Raw genomic sequence first — 20461 nt, 5'->3', positions numbered from 1 at the left:
TGACTTTTGCTTCCCTCTTTTTCTTTTCTTTGCTTTTCTTGCCAATAGCGACACGCCTACGTTGAAAGAATGTATGTGGCCCCCTGCGCAAAGCGTACTATTGTAATGGCGACTCTATGCAACCCTAGCTAGAGTTTGTTGCACCCGTCATCATTGGTATTTTGAATCAGCATGCTAAGGAAGCACCGTGAGAGTAGGGCTGATCCGGTTCGAGAGCCTCATAGACAAGAGCAAGTTGGACTCCTAGTCGGACCTCTTCATTCACATTGTGCTGGATAAGGCGTCCAGTAGTCTGACATATATATATATTATGATATCTAAGTCAAACCTACGAGCAAAGAAGAGAAACATGCACTCAGAATTCTGCACTGTGCATCGAACTAACTTGCGAGAGGAAAGAGTCACCATGGTTGAACACAATGTCCCTCCTCCATGTCGTGGATGCTGGCCTGTCAGGTGGTCACATGATCACATGATCACATGCGACCATGGCTGAAAGAGTGCTGAAATTAGAGCAAACAACCCACGACATGGATGAAAGCAGGAGTACTTTATATAGTTAGCAGCAGGTAGGGCCTGCATCTTTATTTTGTTCCTGATTTGGATGTTGTTGTTTTTTTTTTGCACATTGCAGGTTTGGTTACGAGGTCGAAGATAACTCGTGTGCACCAACATCAGTTTAGCTCTTCATTAACCTAGCGATTTTAAAACAATACCACATGAGACTCATCGCATCATCGACTTCAATTTTGCAAAATCACAAAGGTACTCCTATTTTTCTCTCTTTTATATTCAAACAACTAATGGCCACTTTCAACACTGCAGGTGTATCTTTGGTCCACTTTCGATACCGAGAGTGTTATTTGGGAAATGGGGGAAGGGCATGTTTCCTTATGTTTATAGAATTTTGGGGAAGACTGTGCCAAACTCCCCGCCCATACTTTATGTATGGTTTTTTTATTTTTTTTCACTCGCACAAACAAGCACAAAATTCGTATGACTTGAACAACAAAGTGTAACTCAAATTCAGATGGACTAACCAATTTCTAATTATCCTTTTTGCAAGGTGCTTCAAGATCTCCATCGATCAAAGGCATATGCGGAATTCATACTAACACATAACATTCAAAGGTAAAGTGTTTTACAAAATCAATCAATCTTTTTTCAAATTCTTAGATGTCAAGATATCAGATATCATGTAAAGCATGAACTCAAAGTTCTACATATTCGTGTTGGAATTAGGGTTGCAGGAAAGCACACAAAGCTTGGAGAAGAAGAAGCAAGAATGCACACAACACAAAGTGTATTAGATTGTGTCAATGTACAAAAGATAAGTTAGCCCTAGAATGATGGGCGTATATACAAGCCGGGGGAAAAAACCTCCTAAAGAGGAAAAAAGTGCCCCGACGGTCCTAAGTGTGTTCACACACATCATTGCCTATGTATATGGCAACAAATCCCCCCTGGGAGAGTGATGGTGTGAACGAGAGCTGGCACTCATGTATAGGGGAGTGCCATGCCCGAAGTAGATCAATCCACAAAGGGGAGCAAGCCCAAAGCTTTGCGGAAAGCTTCGAACTTCTCACGAGAGGAAGCGCCTTTGTGAAAAGATCGGCGAGGTTGTCCTGTGTTGGCACATAGGCCAAGCTGATCTCTCCTGCTGAGAGTCTCTCCCTGACATAGTGATAATGCACCTCAATGTGCTTTGTGCGAGTATGAAAAACTGGGTTTCTCGCAACTGCCAATGCGCTCTGACTGTCAGTGTAGATAGAGGTGGCAGACTCCTGTCCAACACCCAAATCAGCCATAAGCCGTCTGAGCCACACACACTCAACCATAGCTGTGAAAGCTGCCCTGTACTCAGCTTCACAACTAGAAGTGGCCACAGTAGGTTGCTTCTTGCTCAACCAAGATATGCATGAGCTACCGAGCATGAAACAAAAACCACTTGTGGACACTCTTGTGTCATAGCAACCAGCCCAATCTGAGTCCGAAAAGGCATGTAAATCTGGCGGCAACGATCCCCCCTTGGGATAAAACAACCCAAGATGTATGGTGCCACTCAAGTAGCGAAAGATGCGTTTAACTGCCTTCCAATGCTGAGACCCTAGGCTATGCATAAACCTGCTCACCTGTGAGACTGCAAATTGAATGTCCGGCCTCGTAATGCATATATAAATGAGGCAACCAACAGCTGTCTGATAGAGTGTGACATCAAAGTGATCTCCAGCATCATGAAGACTCAACTTCAAACCTGTCTCCATTGGAGTAGCAATAGGCTTGCAGTCTTCAAGGCCAAATCTCCGCAACAATGTCTCAATATACTTTGTCTGACACAAAGCAATACCTCCATCACACTGCTTAAATTGTATCCCCAAATAATGATGCAAATGTCCCAAATCTGACATCTCAAAAGAGGCATTCAAATCAGCCTTAAAATCAACAATATGACTCTCATTTGGTCCTGTGAGCAGCATGTCATCGACATAGAGAGCAATGATTAGATGTACATCATCCACACGTTTAACATACAAAGTGCTTTCTGTTGGACTATTCTGAAAACCACGTGCAGTCAAATATGCATGTATCTTTTCATACCAAGCTCGTGGAGCTTGCTTTAAACCATATAAAGCCTTTTTCAACCTGCACACTTTGTTTTCCTGCCCTCTTTGAACAAAACCACGAGGCTGCGATACATACACCTCTTCATGCAAATCTCCATTCAAGAACGCAGTCTTTATATCCAACTGATGTACATTCCAACCATTATGAGCTGCCAATGCACAAATGCTACGAATGGTAGTCATACGACAAGTGGGAGCAAAGGTCTCATCAAAATCAATGCCCTTTTCTTGAGCATAACCCTTTGCAACAAGCCTAGCCTTATAGCGATCAACACTGCCATCTGGCTTTCGTTTCAACTTAAAAACCCACTTACATCCAATGGCCTTTTTACCAATAGGCAAATCACACAAAGACCATGTACCATTCTTCATTATAGCATCATATTCATTTTGCATTGCAGCCAACCAATTTTTTGATTTTTGTGCCTCATCAAATGAAAGAAGTTCTTCCTCTTCACACATACTAGACACAGCCAAAGCATAACAATCTGATGCATAAGAGGCATGCTGAAAAGGTGAACGAGTACGACTAGATATAGGTGCATCAATTTTACTATCACGCAAGGTTTGCACCAGCCATTTAGGCATACCTCTAGCCTGCTCATTTTCAGCCCTATCCTCATGAATTATATCCTGTAAATCTGCATCAGAAATAGGCTGATCTATGATGTCGTTTAAAATCTGCATAGGCTGAATATTTGCCTCATTAGGACTTACATTTGAATTCCCACCTGTAAATAGAGGCAACAACGTATCAAATACATCCCGTGAGCTCACACCTGTCTCTTTGGTACATGATAACAAAGGCTACATAGCATCTTCCACAAAAACAACATCTCGACTAATCAAGATACGCTTTGACTGCGGATGATACAATCTGTAACCCTTGCTCTCAGCACTGTAACCAACAAAAATGCATTTGACAGCCTTATCATCCAATTTTCTGCGTTGTTGTACAGGCACTAAAGCATAGGCCAAGCAACCAAAGACACGCAAGTGACCAATAGAAGGTTTCCTGCCATGCCAAGCTTCATATGGAGTAATAGACTGCAAGGCCTTAGTGGGACACCTGTTGAGTACATATGCAGCACACATGACAGCCTCAAGCCAAAATGCATGTGGCAAAGCTTGGCTCTTGACCATACATCGTGCCATCTCCATAAGTGACCTGTTTTTTCTCTCAGCAACACCATTTTGCTGAGGGGTATACGGCACTGTACATTGATGTTTTATCCCATGACTAGCCAGAAATGCATCAAACTCTTTAGACATGTACTCCCCCCTCGATCAGAACGGAGGGTGTCCACATTACAATTGGATACATTTTCAACCATAAGCAAAAACTGTTTGAAGCACAAAAACACTTCGGACTTTGCCTTTAGTGGATATACCCATGCATGCCTTGAGTAATCATCAATGAAAGTCACGAAGTACAAGTGTTTACCAAATGACGGAGTTTGCATAGGCCCACATACATCACTATGTACAAGTTGCAATTTGCGAGTGGCCCGCACAAAACCATCCTTTGGAAACACAGAACGCTGCATTTTGTCCAAAATACAGCCTTCACAAACATGTTTTAATGGTGCCTCAAGAGGGGGCAATGAAGCAACCATATCAAATTTCTGCAAACGCAGCAAACTAGCAAAGTTCAGATGACCAAAACGAGCATGCCATAGTTTTGCATCTGAAACTGCCTTTTCATCAGAAACTGCATTTGCTGAATCTTCCACACACTTGTCATAAGAATTGAGCCTATACAGCCCACGAAACAAGGTTCCAGATACAATAATCGTATCACCAGAAGTCAAATCATGAGCAGTACATCTGTCATCCACAAATTTGACTACAAGTCCAAGTTTAGCAAGCGCAGAGACAGACAATAGATTCTTCTTTATCCTTGGCACATACAAAGCATCTGAAAGTGTGAAATCGCTGCCATTTGCAACCGTAAGCATAATTTTACCAACGTCCTTCACTGGGTAAGAAGCATTATTGGCACATGTGACAGTATTCCCATTAGGGACAGCCTCAAGAGAAGTGAACATATCACGATGCGAGGTAATGTGCTTTGTAGCACCACTGTCAACATACCAAACATGAGAGTCAATAGAAACTGCCAAACATGCATCATGTACAGATGGGTCATACTGGCAATACATGCTAAACGCCCATTCTGTATCCCGCACAACATTTGCAGAATCTGCATTTGTAGAAGCATCCCCATTAGGGACAGCCTCAAGAGAAGTGAACATATCACGATGCGAGGTAATGTGCTTTGTAGCACCACTGTCAACATACCAAACATGAGAGTCAATAGAAACTGCCAAACATGCATCATGTACAGATGGGTCATACTGGCAATACACGCTAAACGCCCATTCTGTATCCCGCACAACATTTGCAGAATCTGCATTTGTAGAAGCATCCGCTATTGTGGCTGCATTTGACTCTTTCTTCTTTGCCTCTTTAGCCTTTAGCTTAGGGCAATTCTTAATGACATGATCATTTGCCTTACAATAGTTGCACCTGGTCTTTTTCTTGCCTTTATCAAGACCCTTCTCAGACTTATTGTTGCTACCTGTGGAAGGAGAAGAAGTTGCAGACCTACTAATAGGAGAAGAAACAGTGGAAGGGGCTGCCTTACCACTTCTTCTCTGCCTGCTGGGCAGCAATAAATGCTTGATCAACTGCACGACGCTGCCTGGCCCTGTTTTGCCTGGACTGCGCTTCTTGCAAGAGCTTGTTGACTAAAGTATCATACTTGACAGCATCAGGTCTGTCCTCAGTAAGAAGTCTCCACGTGGAAGCAAAAGTCTGATATGTCTCAAGTAAAGCATCAAGAACAGTCTGCACAAGAGAATGATCAGGAATAATCTCACCTGTAGAAATCAACTGTTCTTTGAGATCTTTAATCTCAGCAAGAAAAACATTCATGTCATCATCTTCCTGCATAATCTTCAATTCTAGCTCTTTACGCAGGTAAGCGATTTTTGCCTCGTTATACGACCTGCATACAAACTAGCTAGAATATCCCAAGCCTGTTTTGCTGTTTTAGCTGAACGAATATGTGGGGTGATGTTACGTTTGACAGAAAGTACAATCAAGGCATGAGCCTGCGCATCTTTACCATCCCAACGAGCTTGTTTAGCAGGGGGAAAACAGCAGCAACAGTAGAGCTGCTAGAACCTGCAACATCCTCAACAGATCCTACATCCACAGAACCTGGACGTACATCCATACCCTGCACAATGTTCCACACTCCTTTTGCAACCAAAACATGCTGCATCATGTATGCCCAAAGTGGGTAGTTGCTGTCTCCATCCAATTTGTCATCAGCAGATAACATGCAAAATACATCATTGCTGTTATCAACCATGGCCACTGACTGAAACTGATGCAAAAGCTACCTGTAATGAAGCAAAGACTGAACAGAAAACAACTCGTGCTATGTAGCACGGTCCACAATAGAGTATGTATGCCTGTTTTGCAGAAAACTGCACTGTCGAAGTTTCTGCAAAAAATGACGAAAACACCTGTGCAGAACTTGAAATGCAAAAACCGAGCCTGAAACGACCTCAGATGCGATTTCTGAGAACGCAAAATCCTACGGGATGATTTATAGAGTATAGGGACCTGCAAGCGCTTGTGAAAGCTTACCTCAATCGGAGAACGTGAGTCGGAGGGTGCTAATCGGAGAACGTGAGTCGGAGGGTGCTGGCGGCGTAGCCCTGAGAGCCGATGCTGCCTGCTCTGATACCAATTGTTGGAATTAGGGTTGCAGGAAAGCACACAAAGCTTGGAGAAGAAGAAGCAAGAATGCACACAACACAAAGTGTATTAGATTGTGTCAATGTACAAAAGATAAGTTAGCCCTAGAATGATGGACGTATATACAAGCCGGGGGAAAAAACCTCCTAAAGAGGAAAAAAGTGCCCCAACGGTCCTAAGTGTGTTCACACACCACTGCCTATGTATATGGCAACAATTCATTCAAGCACACTCGTACACTTGTACAAGCCGATAAGGCTATCCAAGCATTCTAGTTATCTATCAACCTTACATGAAAAATTGGAGGATATCTTTAAATATAAAGAAGGTTTGTGAATGGACAACACTTCATTGTCTCTCTCTAGCACGTGTCATTGTCTCTCTCTAGCACTTCATTATTTATCTCTGCAGGGTTATTCTCTCTAACCATGCTTTCTTGTGTTGTGTTGCAGGCTGCCTTTGTGTCTCTCTCTCGTGTCCCCAATAAACTAGCCATGATCTCTCTCTCGTGTCCTCAATAAACTCACCATGATCTCTAATCATCCATCCGGCTCTTTAGAAGCCATGACAGAGAGCGAGTCATCCTCGTCCAACCCCCTCTTCATACAACATGAGAGAGAGGGTTCGCTCTCTCTCTCTCTCTCTCTCTCTCTCTCTCTCTCTCTCTCTCTCTCTCTCTCTCTCTCTCGGATATCTTGTGCAGGGCATGGATGGAGACTGTTAAGTGTTGAGAGATATAATCGCGGTGTAGTGTGTATGTGGGAAAGCACCCTAGAGGTGCAAGATATTACGTGTATGTGTGTATGTGGGAAAGCACCCTAGAGGTGCAAGATATTGTGGTGAGATAGGAATGCCACATGTAATATTGTATGGTGTGTGAGTGTTGACCAAAAGAGTGGAAAAGGGAGTGCCACATGGATGATGACATGTAAAGTGGGATAAGGCTTGAGAGCCTATATCATTGTATGGTTCATTGTGATATGCAATACAAGGGAATAGTGTTGAGTGTGCAATCTCTCTCTCTCTCTCTAGTTATGGAGTTCTTAGTGTGGTTTAATCCACCTTAATTCTTATGCTTAATCTATGTCCTTCACCATGATCAATCCCATTTCTAGAATCTTAACATGGTATCAGAGCCAAATGGGCTCTTGGTCATGGTGTTTATTATGTATATTAGTTTGGTTGTGTGTTTGTTTGATTAAGCATTATTTTCAGCTTATTATGAAAAAAAATTATGCACACTCATATTATCATTTGGATTTGCATTTGTGAGGATTTGAGAGAGATTTGGTGCTACCATTCTCAAGTTAGAGAGGAGATTTGCAACAAGGAAGTTGCATAGAAGCTGCCCAAGAGAGTTGCAAATGGACATCATCATCAAGGAAAAGCTGCCAAGAGAAGATATGCTGCTGATTATGCCTCAAGAAGGTTGGTCTTGTGAAGTTTTGCCTCAAGTTTTGGTTTTGAGCATGGAAAAATGCTCAATGTTGAAGGGTTGCTGGTTGTTGGGATATGTGGATCCCATGGCTCTTGCATCTGGGCAAAGAGCATGTTTTAAGGTGCATGTTTTGCTTGGCTGAAGCAAGCAAGGTTTGAGACTCAAGATGGAGTCCATGTATGTGCATCAAGAGAAGGATGCACATGTGTTCGCTCATAGAAAATGAGTGAGTGGTGGAAGTAGTGGAAACTTTCACATGTGAATGCACCTATGGTTTCTCATAGGGAGAAACTTGCAGAAAAGCACCCTTGAAGATTTGCATGTGGAAGCAAAGCATGCATATTGGAGCTTAATCAAAAGCTCGTAATGGCCACGTTGATGGTCATTGTTAAGGAGGTAACACCAGGCACTAGGCGATGCATTTGGTTGCCAACAGAGCAGCCAAGACAAAAATGACAAGAAAAGAAAGCAACGGCAGCACAACAACCTTATTGTAGCATATAAAAGAGGAGCTACTACATCCATATCCTCAAGAGTTAACACAGAAACAACGTGACATGAAGCTCCAACAATGAAAGCCTCAGCAAAGGCCAAGGACAGGCGCAGTGAGGTGAGTGAACAACTATAGCCGCCGAATAGAGACCAGTCGGAGAGAAAAAGCAGCCAAAGTGAGAGGACGAAGCACAGAGACAGAGAGCCTGCAGCAGCAGCAGAGAAAGCAGGGACAAAGTAAACTTCAGCAGCAGAACGTTGAAGATGGTCGCCATTGAACCTGCAAATAGAGCATTGCAGCTAGTGGTGCAGTAGCCCGGCTGTTGTTGATGGAACAGCTAATGTGGGCAGCAATCACAGCCACGGGAAGATAGCGGTGCAGATAGTCGCCATTTTTTGTGTTGTATGGGTTGAATGCACGAGCCTGCAACTTGCAAGCACTGAAAGTGCTACCAAGACCATCACAAGGAAAATAAGCTTAAAAGCTTCAAACTGCGGCTATGGCGGATACATTGATGTAGCAGAGGCGGTGTAATTTGAGGTGGTTATCGCATAGCGTGCACAGCGCTGGCATCCATACCGCGTAGTAAAGGATGCGTTCTGATATCCGCCTGCAGCATGTGCAGGTTCAGAGAAAACGCCAAGGGCACTAACAAATTATTTTTATTTTTATTTTTATTTAAAAGTCCACAACCTTTCAAAACTTCAAAGGTTCTACTTTGATAAAGCCCTTGTTCACATGCTTGGTAATTGATTACACACATACTTGGGTTCTCTGCCCGGCTTCGGCCAAAAATGATTGTATTTTTTCACCCATGATTATGAGGGTAATCGTACCCGAGTTTAAAGCTCAAAACAAGATATGTATCATTCATCCATGGTATAAGGGTTGTCATGCCCGAGCTCACCTAGAAGCTCAAAATGGTTGTTGTGATGTGTGCAAGAGCGATGCACGTGTGAGGTGCATGCGCATGGGTTGGTGAACTTCTACGTTCATCAGTGGTTCAGCTGTGAGCGAGTCGGCTCAAAATGGACTAGGTGTCTAAGATGGTAGACACGGGCACACATGTTTGGTTGATAGACACTCCAATGTATCATTGAGGGGGAGTGTTGAAAGGTAGCGATTGCGGTTGTGCAATGCTACATTGATATGGGTGATGAATGATGGGTGAGTGTTGTGGAACACCTCGATTAAGAGGGGGTGTTGAGAGATATAATCGCGGTGTAGTGTGTATGTGGGAAAGCACCCTAGAGGTGCAAGATATTACGTGTATGTGTGTATGTGGGAAAGCACCCTAGAGGTGCAAGATATTGTGGTGAGATAGGAATGCCACATGTAATATTGTATGGTGTGTGAGTGTTGACCAAAAGAGTGGAAAAGGGAGTGCCACATGGATGATGACATGTAAAGTGGGATAAGGCTTGAGAGCCTATATCATTGTATGGTTCATTGTGATATGCAATACAAGGGAATAGTGTTGAGTGTGCAATCTCTCTCTCTCTCTCTAGTTATGGAGTTCTTAGTGTGGTTTAATCCACCTTAATTCTTATGCTTAATCTATGTCCTTCACCATGATCAATCCCATTTCTAGAATCTTAACATTAAGAGCCAGAGTAGCTAGCCATGAGGATTGGGGGGAAGGAGCTCTCTCTTCTAGATTGTTTTGTAGGGCAGAGAAGAGGAAGACCGGAGGAGGAGGAAAGAGAGGAAGCGATCAGACAGGAAGGAGGATTGGGAGGAAGTAGGAAAGAGGAAGCGATCAAAATGGCCAACAGAAGAGCGAGTGCCTAAGAGACGAGTGATAGGAGGAGAGGAGGGTGACACCTGGAAAGCGTTCGTGCACGCATGTAGGGACTTACGAGACCCTCACTTGGCCTTAGATTATATTTTAATTAATTAGTGCCCCGACATGGGCACTACCTAATTAATTGAGATGAATAGATGAAGAAAGTTGAATTACAAAAAAAAAGGAGTCGAAAATGGAGATAAGGCTTGATCCTTGAAGTATGCTACATGTGAATGGTCTCCCCTTCTAAGCCTAGGTAATTTAAAAAACATGGTCTTTAACCTCAATAGGAGTGAGACCACCATAACTCCACATCAAGCAATTTTGGTAAAAAGTCAGGAATTTTTCAAATGTGACAACCTTGTGCATGTGCCAAAGGTTGAGAGAACCAATTTGGACCTAAAAAGCCATTGCGATGTAGCATGGAGTCTAAAGGTCACAAAATCTATGACCCTCAAGCAAAGAAGATTTATCGTCACCCAAGGTATGGTCTTTTAGGAGGAGCCCACCACCTTACATGTGGGAGGAGCTTCCCTCCATTGTAATACACCACCACGGCACTTGCACCACAAATTACCAAATAAATATGATCTTTTTTTAATTAAAACAACCAAATGAATCACATCTCTAGATGTTTCAGGGAGGGAGATTAATATGCATGAGAGGGAGATTAATATGCATGAGAATGACGTGGAGGGTACCCACCCATTATGAAGGTAAACAAAAAACCTTATGGCTTTGAAATGGATTTACAAACTTCAATCAAAATGTGTCTAAAGTGAAAAACTAAACAAAGCTAAATGTAAATTTTTGAGTTATTAAAAAAAACAAACTAGGAATGAAAACGTGTGAGCTTAAAGTGACTTAAGTGGATAAAATGTACCTAGGTTATTCAAAATATACCAAAATATATGGTCAACCCACAAAATGGAAGAGCTATAAGGGTTGTCCTTGTTTGTGGCCTTCCAACCACAATTGATGTAAAGTATAACTTCCCAACACTGTTTAATAGTTGAAAACTCTTTTTTCTTTAGTAAAATAATATTTAGTGTCATTGTGGTACCAACACGCTTTGAAGATTGGAGATGAAACTGAATATTAAAAAATAAGTTAGAAGTAAGGAGCTTTCAAGGCATCTCCAATTCACAACTATCAACGTCTAGGGAACTACCCATATTCACAAGATTCTTCACTTTGTTGTTTGGGAAACTTGATCGAGCTCAGTTTGACATGTCTACAAGACATAAGATGCAAAATCATTATGTACTTTAATTCATTAAGACATTAAGGATGTAAAGCTCTCAAATGCTGCTTTGGTTTTCTTTACAATGTTCTTTAAAAGAGATGAAGCTATGAAAGTCTTCACTAGTAGGGACCATACTCACCAAGCTATCCCATGCTGGTGATTTGGTTACTTATGCAAGAGATTAGTAAACGCACTTGGTAGTTCAAAATAGCTCTTTATAGATTTTGTTGAGTATTAATTCTTTATGAAAGAAGAGGTATACATTTATGTAAAGCATTGAGACAAAAAAAACAAAATTATGGAATTCAAACTAAAAGTACATGCTAATAGTGCCTAAGTGGCTTGGATGAAGGTGGTAGTGAAAATGTTGATGATTTCTTAACAATCCATCTCAAAATAAAATGATAACAGATATAGATGTCAAGCAAGGTTAAGTTTTAACTTTAGTGTTTGTATATAGAACTTTAACCCCACAATACATACATGCATTAAAAAATTTTAGTAGAAATAAGATTCAAAACTTTAATCCATTAGAAAATGACAGTATGAGTGTAGAGGAATGCTATATAAAGGGATTCTAGAAAGAAGACTTACGTAAATTTACCATTATGAGATGTGAAACAAACTTCAGTATGTGAAATATCAATGTTTTAATTAATTGTGAGTTGTGACATAAGCAAAAATGTATCTTTGGTGATACATTTTTGCTTATGAAACAAACTTCAGTATGTGAAATATCAATGTTTTAATTAATTGTGAGTTGTGACATAAGCAAAAATGTATCTTTGGTGATACATGGTGCACCACTCTTAGCCATCTAGTTTTAAATTGCCAACTTATTAAGGTAGCGAAGCTATCCATCCAAATAAATCTTGCTTAGCCATAATAAAATTCACTTGGGAAGGTAGGCATCTACTCCACCCCCATTTGTTATCAATGCTACATTAAGAAAGAATTACAATAAAACTATCTAATAGCATTACGTTTTGTAATGCATAGTAGTATTAGTGCACTCTTGGTTGTATACAATAATGGTAAATTTTCTCAAATATGCTATTTAAAAACCATGAAAATAACATAATAACAATTTTGACATAACAAAGCACAATTACACAAAGATAATACTAAATTGTGAAAGCAGGCCATGAATACAATATGGGATAGACCTTACTCAATCAAGCCCAAAAATAATAACATTGGTATTAAAAAGGGCATAGGTGAAATCAAGTTATCTAAATTTTTTAGAAGGACCGTTAGGTTGCCTTGATGTTAATGTTAGCCTGGTTAGCCTAGAAGTCCCTGGTGTCAACCATACACGTCGGCACTTTTTACCATGTGCTGGGAGGGGGTTTTCTCCCGTGTGAACACACTCGTGTGTTAGCCACATCTAGGCCTAGGGCTTCTATCAGTACTCTTGTATTCCACTCATTTATGATCATCATTATCTAGAACTTTTCAGCATCGAGCTTCATTTCTCTTGTTCTCTGAGCTTCTTTGTCACTCTATGTGCTTGTGTGTCTGTGTGAGTGTGCAGAGCATCTTCTCCCTCATCCAACATTGGTATTAGAGCTAAAGTTTATGGCCTTGATTTCAGAGTGTTTTGGTTTTGGAGCCTACGCACATTTGACTATCGGCACCTACCATCGACATTCGCACCTCCTCCTGCCTCGACTTCGTGCCACCATTGACCTTGACGCTCTCCTCGTTGGCATGGCCACCTGTTGTCTTTTTAAAGTTGATTTCAGAGCTTGGCTGCAAAGCCATTAGCGCCTCGTCACCATAATCTCTAAAGCGGTGAAGCTTGTTATACATTGTCATCATTAATCTCTAAAGTGGTGAATCTTGTTATACATTGCTAGTGTTTTACATCTACGCCATCGTACATCCATTCATTGTTGCCGCCACAAGCCTGGGTAAGCTCTTGCACTTCTCACTTTACATAGATCTAGGGTTTCTGCCTACTCTGTACATTGGCCAGCTTTTCTCTATGATGTACATTCTACCCAACCCCACACACTAGCACTACACTCAACTCAAGATTTCAGAAGCTTTTTAGTTGTTGCTGCTGCTATCTAAGTATCAACATTGGACTTCTAAGTCCATCGATTACGCCTAGTCAGCCATTCAGCACTCCTTTCGACATTGGACTTCTATGTCCATCGATTCTGCCTAGTTAGCCATTAAGCTGCATTCATCAGCTTAGCATGGTCAGTAGATCAGCCTTTGGCTTTTCTTAGTCAGCACTTGAATATTCAGCATTTAGCTTCAGCTTTAGTTGTACTCGATGATTGGTCAGCCATTCAGCTACTTCCGTCAGTTTTGCCCTGTTAGCAATTGAACCTTTGACTTCTAGCTTTCGGCATCAAACTTTTTTTGTCCATCAATTGTTTCAGTCGGCTTTTCCCAGTCAGCAGCCATTTAGAATTTGGCTTTCCTCATTCAGCCATTCTACTTGAGAAATTCAACATTAAAGCATTCGGCTTTAGGCTTTCTACCTTCAACCATTTGGCTTTAACACCTAGCCATTTAGCCGTTTAGCTTCAGCACACCCAGCCATTTAGCCATAGGCTTTCCACATTCGGTAATTCGGCTTTAGCACTTAGCCATTCGGCCATTCGGCTTCAGCCTTTAGCATTTAGCCGCTCGGCTTTTTGCTTTTAGCGTTTGGCTAAGCTTTTTGTAGTTAACTTTCAACGCTTGGCTTCTGCATTTAGCTTTTAGCCCCATCAGTGTTTGGCATTAATTGCGGCCTTCGCATGATTATCTTAGCAATTAGCTCTTTTAGCACTTGGTGTTCAGCATTTAGCTTTTAGCTATCAGCATTTAGCATTTGATTGTAACTTCTACATGAGTAGGATAGCTTTCAGTCCTTCAGCACAGTTGTCAGCATTCATCAATTGGTCAGGTTTACTTTTCTGATCAGGTTTACTTTCAACAGAGTCAGATTACACGTTTACCACTCCGATATGTTGTTGCCACATTAGCATCAGATCTACTGATGCCACGTCAGCTTCAGACACGTTGACTCCATGTCAGCTTCAGACACGTTGACTCCATGTCAGCTTCGAATCTACTGATGCCACGTCAGCTTCAGACACGTTGACTCCATGTCAGCTTCGGATCTACTGCTGATAATATGTCAGCTTCAGATTACTGCTGATAATATGTCAGCTTCGGATCTACTGCTGATAATATGTCAGCTTTGAAACTACTAACTCCACATTAGCTTTGGATTTTCTAACGACACGTCACCTCTTCGGAACTAGTGACTCCACGTCAGCTTTCGAATCTACTAAAATGACACGCCAGCTTTGGAATTGCTAACTCTGTAGACTTGCTGACTCCATGTCAACTTTGAATATATTGATGCCACATCACCTTCCGACATGATGCCACATTAGCTTTAAACCTACTCATTTATTGATGCCATGTCAGCTTTTGACCTATTGATATGTTGACTCCACGTCAACTTGTGACCTTCTAACACCATGTCAGCTGTTGCTGACCTGCTCACTCCACGTTAGCAGATTCCGACCTGAATATTCTACCCTTGCTGTCGATTTTATCTACAGCTTCCGACCTGTAGATTGCTGATTTGGTTATGCATTGCTCGTCTTGGTCACCCTAACTTCACCTCTATTATGCGGTTATAGCGTCAGCTTATGGTTCAAGAGTTGCCACGTATGCAGCTCCCACACAAGCTCCTAACATTGTAGACCAATTAAAGGGGGGAATACTTGTCATATGCAAGATTGCCATTTGTTGGTTTATCTGATGTAAAATTGCATGATGCTACTATGCATGACATTGATCCTAGAGATGATTTGTACTCAGAATAAAGATTGTCAGTTGGTGCTATGCTTGACATTGATCCTAGTGCTGATCTGTCTTTAGCTAATTATGCTTTATAGTAGATGTCAGCAGAACTGTCTCTATGGCTTTTGCTTGAGGGGAGACAAATGATGTGTATTGTTGATGGTGATGTCTGTGGTCACTTATGCACTTGACCTCTTAGTTGTGTTCTATCTTGGAGACATACTTGTATGCAGTGATGCTTTACTTGCTAGATGTATTACTTATGTTAAACCAGCTCCTTGTTTGAGTTGCCTCACCTTTGTAGCTCATTGACAAGGATGCTAATGGAGTCAGATTGTTACATTATTCAGCTTAGTTGCTTTGTCACTATGCATAATTCAGGGTTTCATACATCAACCTGTGTGGGATTATGCATCTTTTTTTTACATTGCCATGCTGACAAGGTGCCTTATACTCGCATGGTCTGGTTAGATGTATGCCTTGTTGCCCCCACTTATCATATTTGTTATATTAACCCACTCCATTGTTGATTCCACCTTGTCAGCTTGTCCATTGACAAAGGTTATTTTTCAGATGTATTGGAATTCAATGGACCTTGACAGTTTATCTCTTGTTGTTATTCACAGTGCTCACATTATCTGTTTCTTGCTGACTCTGCTAAGCCTATTTTGGCTCTGAATCAGTCTTGTACTGCTATTTCCATTCAGCCAGATTTAGCAGCCCAACTTTCCCATATTGCTCTAATGCCATGGGTGATACGTTCATTTTGAAGAGGATGCGGCCATTGTGATCTCTTGCTGACAGTAGTCGGACACGTGTTGCCTTCGGTCATGCATCTTATTTTACTGATTCCGCCCTTGTTGCTTCTGTTTTACATGAGGAGCCACCTTCTCTTCTTAATGCATTGAAAGCAGATCATTGGGTTACAATCATGCATTCAACCTTTTACTCCTATTGACATTCAGCAAATTTAGCAAAAATTTGCCTTGATGATTTTCTTGGTGGTGTTACAACATGCATTTGATGTTTAGACATTGGGCTTTTGCATAATTTAAGTATCTAGTTCATAACAATCAAGGGGGAGGCGTCTTGCTACCTTCAATGAAGCTTTTGATGGTATCCCTTATTAGCGAATTGTCGGATGCCTTATTACATATGCAGTACCCATCTTGAAATTCAGTATGTTGTGTCACAGTTAAGCAGATTTCAACATTGCCCCAGCTTTAGCATCATTGACGCGTAATGAAGAAGAAATGTGTTTTCTTTATGCTTGCCACCTCCACTGAGACAGCTATTGGGTAGGATGTTCTAACACTAAGGTCTCCAATTGTGGTACCTATGACAGTAGCCACTTCCGGTTGTGCAGTTGAGTACAGCACAACATTCACAGCTATTGTGGAATGTGTATGGCTCCACCGTCTATTTATGGATCTTGGTATTGGATAGCTATCTTCTACCACCATTTTTTCACTATAGTCATAGCGCATATGCAGTTGTGCAGACACATCACATTCAGTTGCATTATCATTATGTTAGGAAAGGCTCCATGCAGCAGATGGGCCTAACCAAACTCTTTTTAGGGTATTCTGCTACACCCTATACATGTTCACACCATTCACTTCAAGGGGGGTTTATTAGCGTGGTTAGCCTAGAAGTCCCCAATGTGAGCAGCTCTACACACGGGCACTTTTTACCTTATGTTGTGGCAGGGGGTTTTCCCTCGTGTGAACACACTCTTGTGTGTTAGCCACATCAGCCCTAGGGCTAGGGCTTCTATTAGCACTCTTGTACTCCACTCAATTCGGATCATCATTATCGAGTACTTTCCAACATCGAGCTTCATCTCTCTCGCTCTTTGAGCTTCTCTGTCATTGTGTGTGCATGTGTGTCTGTGTGAGTGTGTAGAGCATCTTCTCCCTCATCCAATAGTTGAACCCTAACCCTAGAAAGGTTTGTCTCATTCCAAAATGTGATAAAGATAAAGATACCTCCCAAAAGTATAGAGCCCTAGCATGACATACTTAGTTTAACCACACACAATCATATGTACTAGTGACCTCCCAAAAGTATAGAACCCTAGAGCGACATACTTATTTTAACCACACACCATTATATATACTAGTGACCTTTGGTGTCTAATGTGTACCTTAGCAACACACTATACTTGCGTGGCCCCTATGTCTACATGGTACCCTCATGCTACATATCACTTGGTATTTAGGCACCCAAGAAGCTCGTTAACCTATACTCAACACTATACTTGTGTGGCCCCTATGTCTGCATGGTACCCTTGTGCTACATATCACTTGGTATTTAGGCACCCAAGAAGCTCGTTAACCTACCAATAAGCATTCACACTTATTAACTAAGAGGTGATGTGTCATTGCATGCCATCAATGGGTCTCATGGTTTACCACCATGTCCCATGCTTTATCAACATGTCCCACACTCTACTAGCTTGTACTTGTAAGGGTTGTAACATGCCTTCCCCCTTTTAAAAAACATCATCCTTGAATAAGGATCAATACCAAAAAAATTCTAGAAACCTCAAAGAGTGCCCTTCGTTCCAAAGTAAAACATAGTTCAGAATTAGCTCAATCTACTACTATAAAGCTAATTAGTTCCTTGTCCCTAGGGATTTCTTTAAAACTCTAAGTCCCTTACTTCCTTTTAACACTTAGAACAATTAACTTTCACCCTATAGAAGTGTTAATTAGACCTTTCCAAGTAAGTGCACGTAGGTTTTCTTTAAGCCTCTAAGTTCCTCGTTTCCTTTCAACACTTGGCACAATTAACACTCACTCTCCAGTAGAAGTGCTCAATAGGCCTTTCTAAGTTAGTGGCACTCCTTGGAATCCTTTCACGATTCTACTTTAGACATGTTAAATACATATCAAAGATACACTTCTTCCACTTCAGACACAAATCCTCATCTCGCCGCTTGCACCTAACGAGTTCCCCTGCTAATGGGGATCAATATTATTCCAAACTAGTGTGTGCAATTCCATCGGCTCTGATCTCATAGGCTAGATATAAGTGGGCTCAAACCGCTCACATCTACCACACAGGGTAAGCCACCATCTCTCAAGTCTACCTAAATGATTCTCCCAACGAAGGCTAACGATATTGACTCCCCTCCAAACACGGCCTACAACTTTCATTATACCATGCTCTTTGAGGGAGAAACTATTCATGCCGACTTCTTCATGCTACAAGAATGAAGTGTATGTAATCACAAATGATATCAATTTTCCTTACACCTCTTCTCCAATGAGAAGGAATGAAGTGTGCACTACCTTGTCTTGCTCTTATTAAGACCAAGCTCTTAACCATATCATGTCCTTTCCATTACATTATCAAAGGTGTCTTCATAAATCTGTCTTCCTTCAAATTGCCCCATGTGAATTCATAGGGCTCCTTAACCCCCAAAATTTGATTGACTTATACTTATAGGTCTCTTTAATCTAGAGTCTTCCCAATTGAGAAAATTGAGCTCCAAAGTCTTCTCGGCTGTGCAAATAGAGCTTCTTAACCTCTAAAGTATAACATAGCATGCATTATGATCTACCACATGGACCACCATTACAAACATGGCTCACTTTAGCTTACAACACAATTCTTTTGAGCATGAGGAACACACATCCCCATTATTGGTGTGATGATTCAAAGAAAAGTTGACATGTTATGTGAGCCTACAACTATACTTCCATAAATTTTCACATGAATTGCTAGTTCTTGGACCACTCACATTAGTTTCCTTAGTTTGTTTGTGCACTTGCCCTTTCAACATGTGAATTTCTAGTTCTTGGACCACCCACATTAGTTTCCTTAGTTCCTTTGTTCCTTTGGTGCACTTGCCCTTTGAAACTATAACTTGAGCCACTTGCTCCTTAAATCATAACAACCTTAGCTAGCCTTTTGGTGCACTGGTTGCCCTTTCAATTCTTGGATCACTCACATTAGTTTCCTTAGTTCCTTTGCTTCTTTGGTGTACTTGCCCTTTCAACACGTGAATTGCTAGTTCTTAGACCACTCACATTAGTTTCCTTAGTTCCTTTGTTCCTTTGGTGCACTTGCCCTTTGAATTATAACTTGAGCCACTTGCTCGTTAAACCATAACATCCTTAGCTCTTCTTTGGTGCACTTGCCCTTTGAATTATAACTTGAACTACTTGCTTGTTAAATGATAATAGCCTTAGTTCCATTGTGTACTTGCCCTTTGAACTCACATTATCTTCCTTTGTTCCTTTGTTCCTTTGGTGCACTTGCTCTTTGAACTAGAACTTAAGCCACTTTCTCCTTCAACAATCAATACGAGCCTTAGTTCCTTTGGTGCACTTGCTCTTTAAACTATGACTTGAGCCACTTGCTCATTAATCGATAATGACCTTAGTTCCATTGGTGGACTTGCCCTTTGAACTATAACTTGAGCCACTTCCTCCTTATACCATAATGCCCTAGTTCTCATGATCCTTGGCATATCTTTTATCAAAACCATATCAAATGCACTAATGGTTGCGGTAAATGATTACATTCTATACCCCTTTAGAAAACGTTGGTATGCACATGTCTTTAACCATTTCCAATAAATACCTCATTCACTTTTTCTGTTAACACCCTTCGACTTTTACTTTTTCTATCAAATAGATTCAAAGTTTCACTTGAGTCATTCATAATCATATTTAAGTGCATGACAAACATGCTTGAATAAGATTTTTTGGGTTTTATTCACATTCTCATGTTGAATAAGAGTACCAATAAAAATAAATCCATTAGTCAAGTGATAATTTTAGGGAATGTTGTTAGTGTTTTTTTACTAGCATGTTAAAGGTCTCACAAAGACAAACACTATGTGAGAGTTTTAGTCTTTTCATATGGTTTAAGGGAGATTCAAGTAAAGACTATCGAGCAAGTCATGGAGGTAAGTCAATAACGCATTATTATTGCATGTGATCAAAGGGAAAATGTGATTGGATTGCTGCTGTGCAGAAGTAAATAACATGACGCATTATGGATTTAATGTACTTATATAGCATGTAACATCTAATCATACACAAAGTCATCAAAAGTAAAAACATCAGATGTCATCATAGAGGAGCATTACAACATTAACATCAAATTAAACACTATACAAAAGATATTATTAACTCGGTTTAAATATGATAAACTAGTATAACTATAGTAAAATATTTACATTAAATTAAACACTATATAAAAAAATATTATTAACTCATTTTGAATATGATAGACTGGTGTAACCATGATACACATATTTAAATCAATAAAT

Source organism: Cibotium barometz, chromosome 7 (assembly GCF_041138505.1).
Source record: "Cibotium barometz isolate CiBa-2024 chromosome 7, ASM4113850v1, whole genome shotgun sequence".
Lineage (NCBI taxonomy): Eukaryota > Viridiplantae > Streptophyta > Polypodiopsida > Cyatheales > Cibotiaceae > Cibotium > Cibotium barometz.
This window is presented reverse-complemented; position numbering follows the sequence as displayed.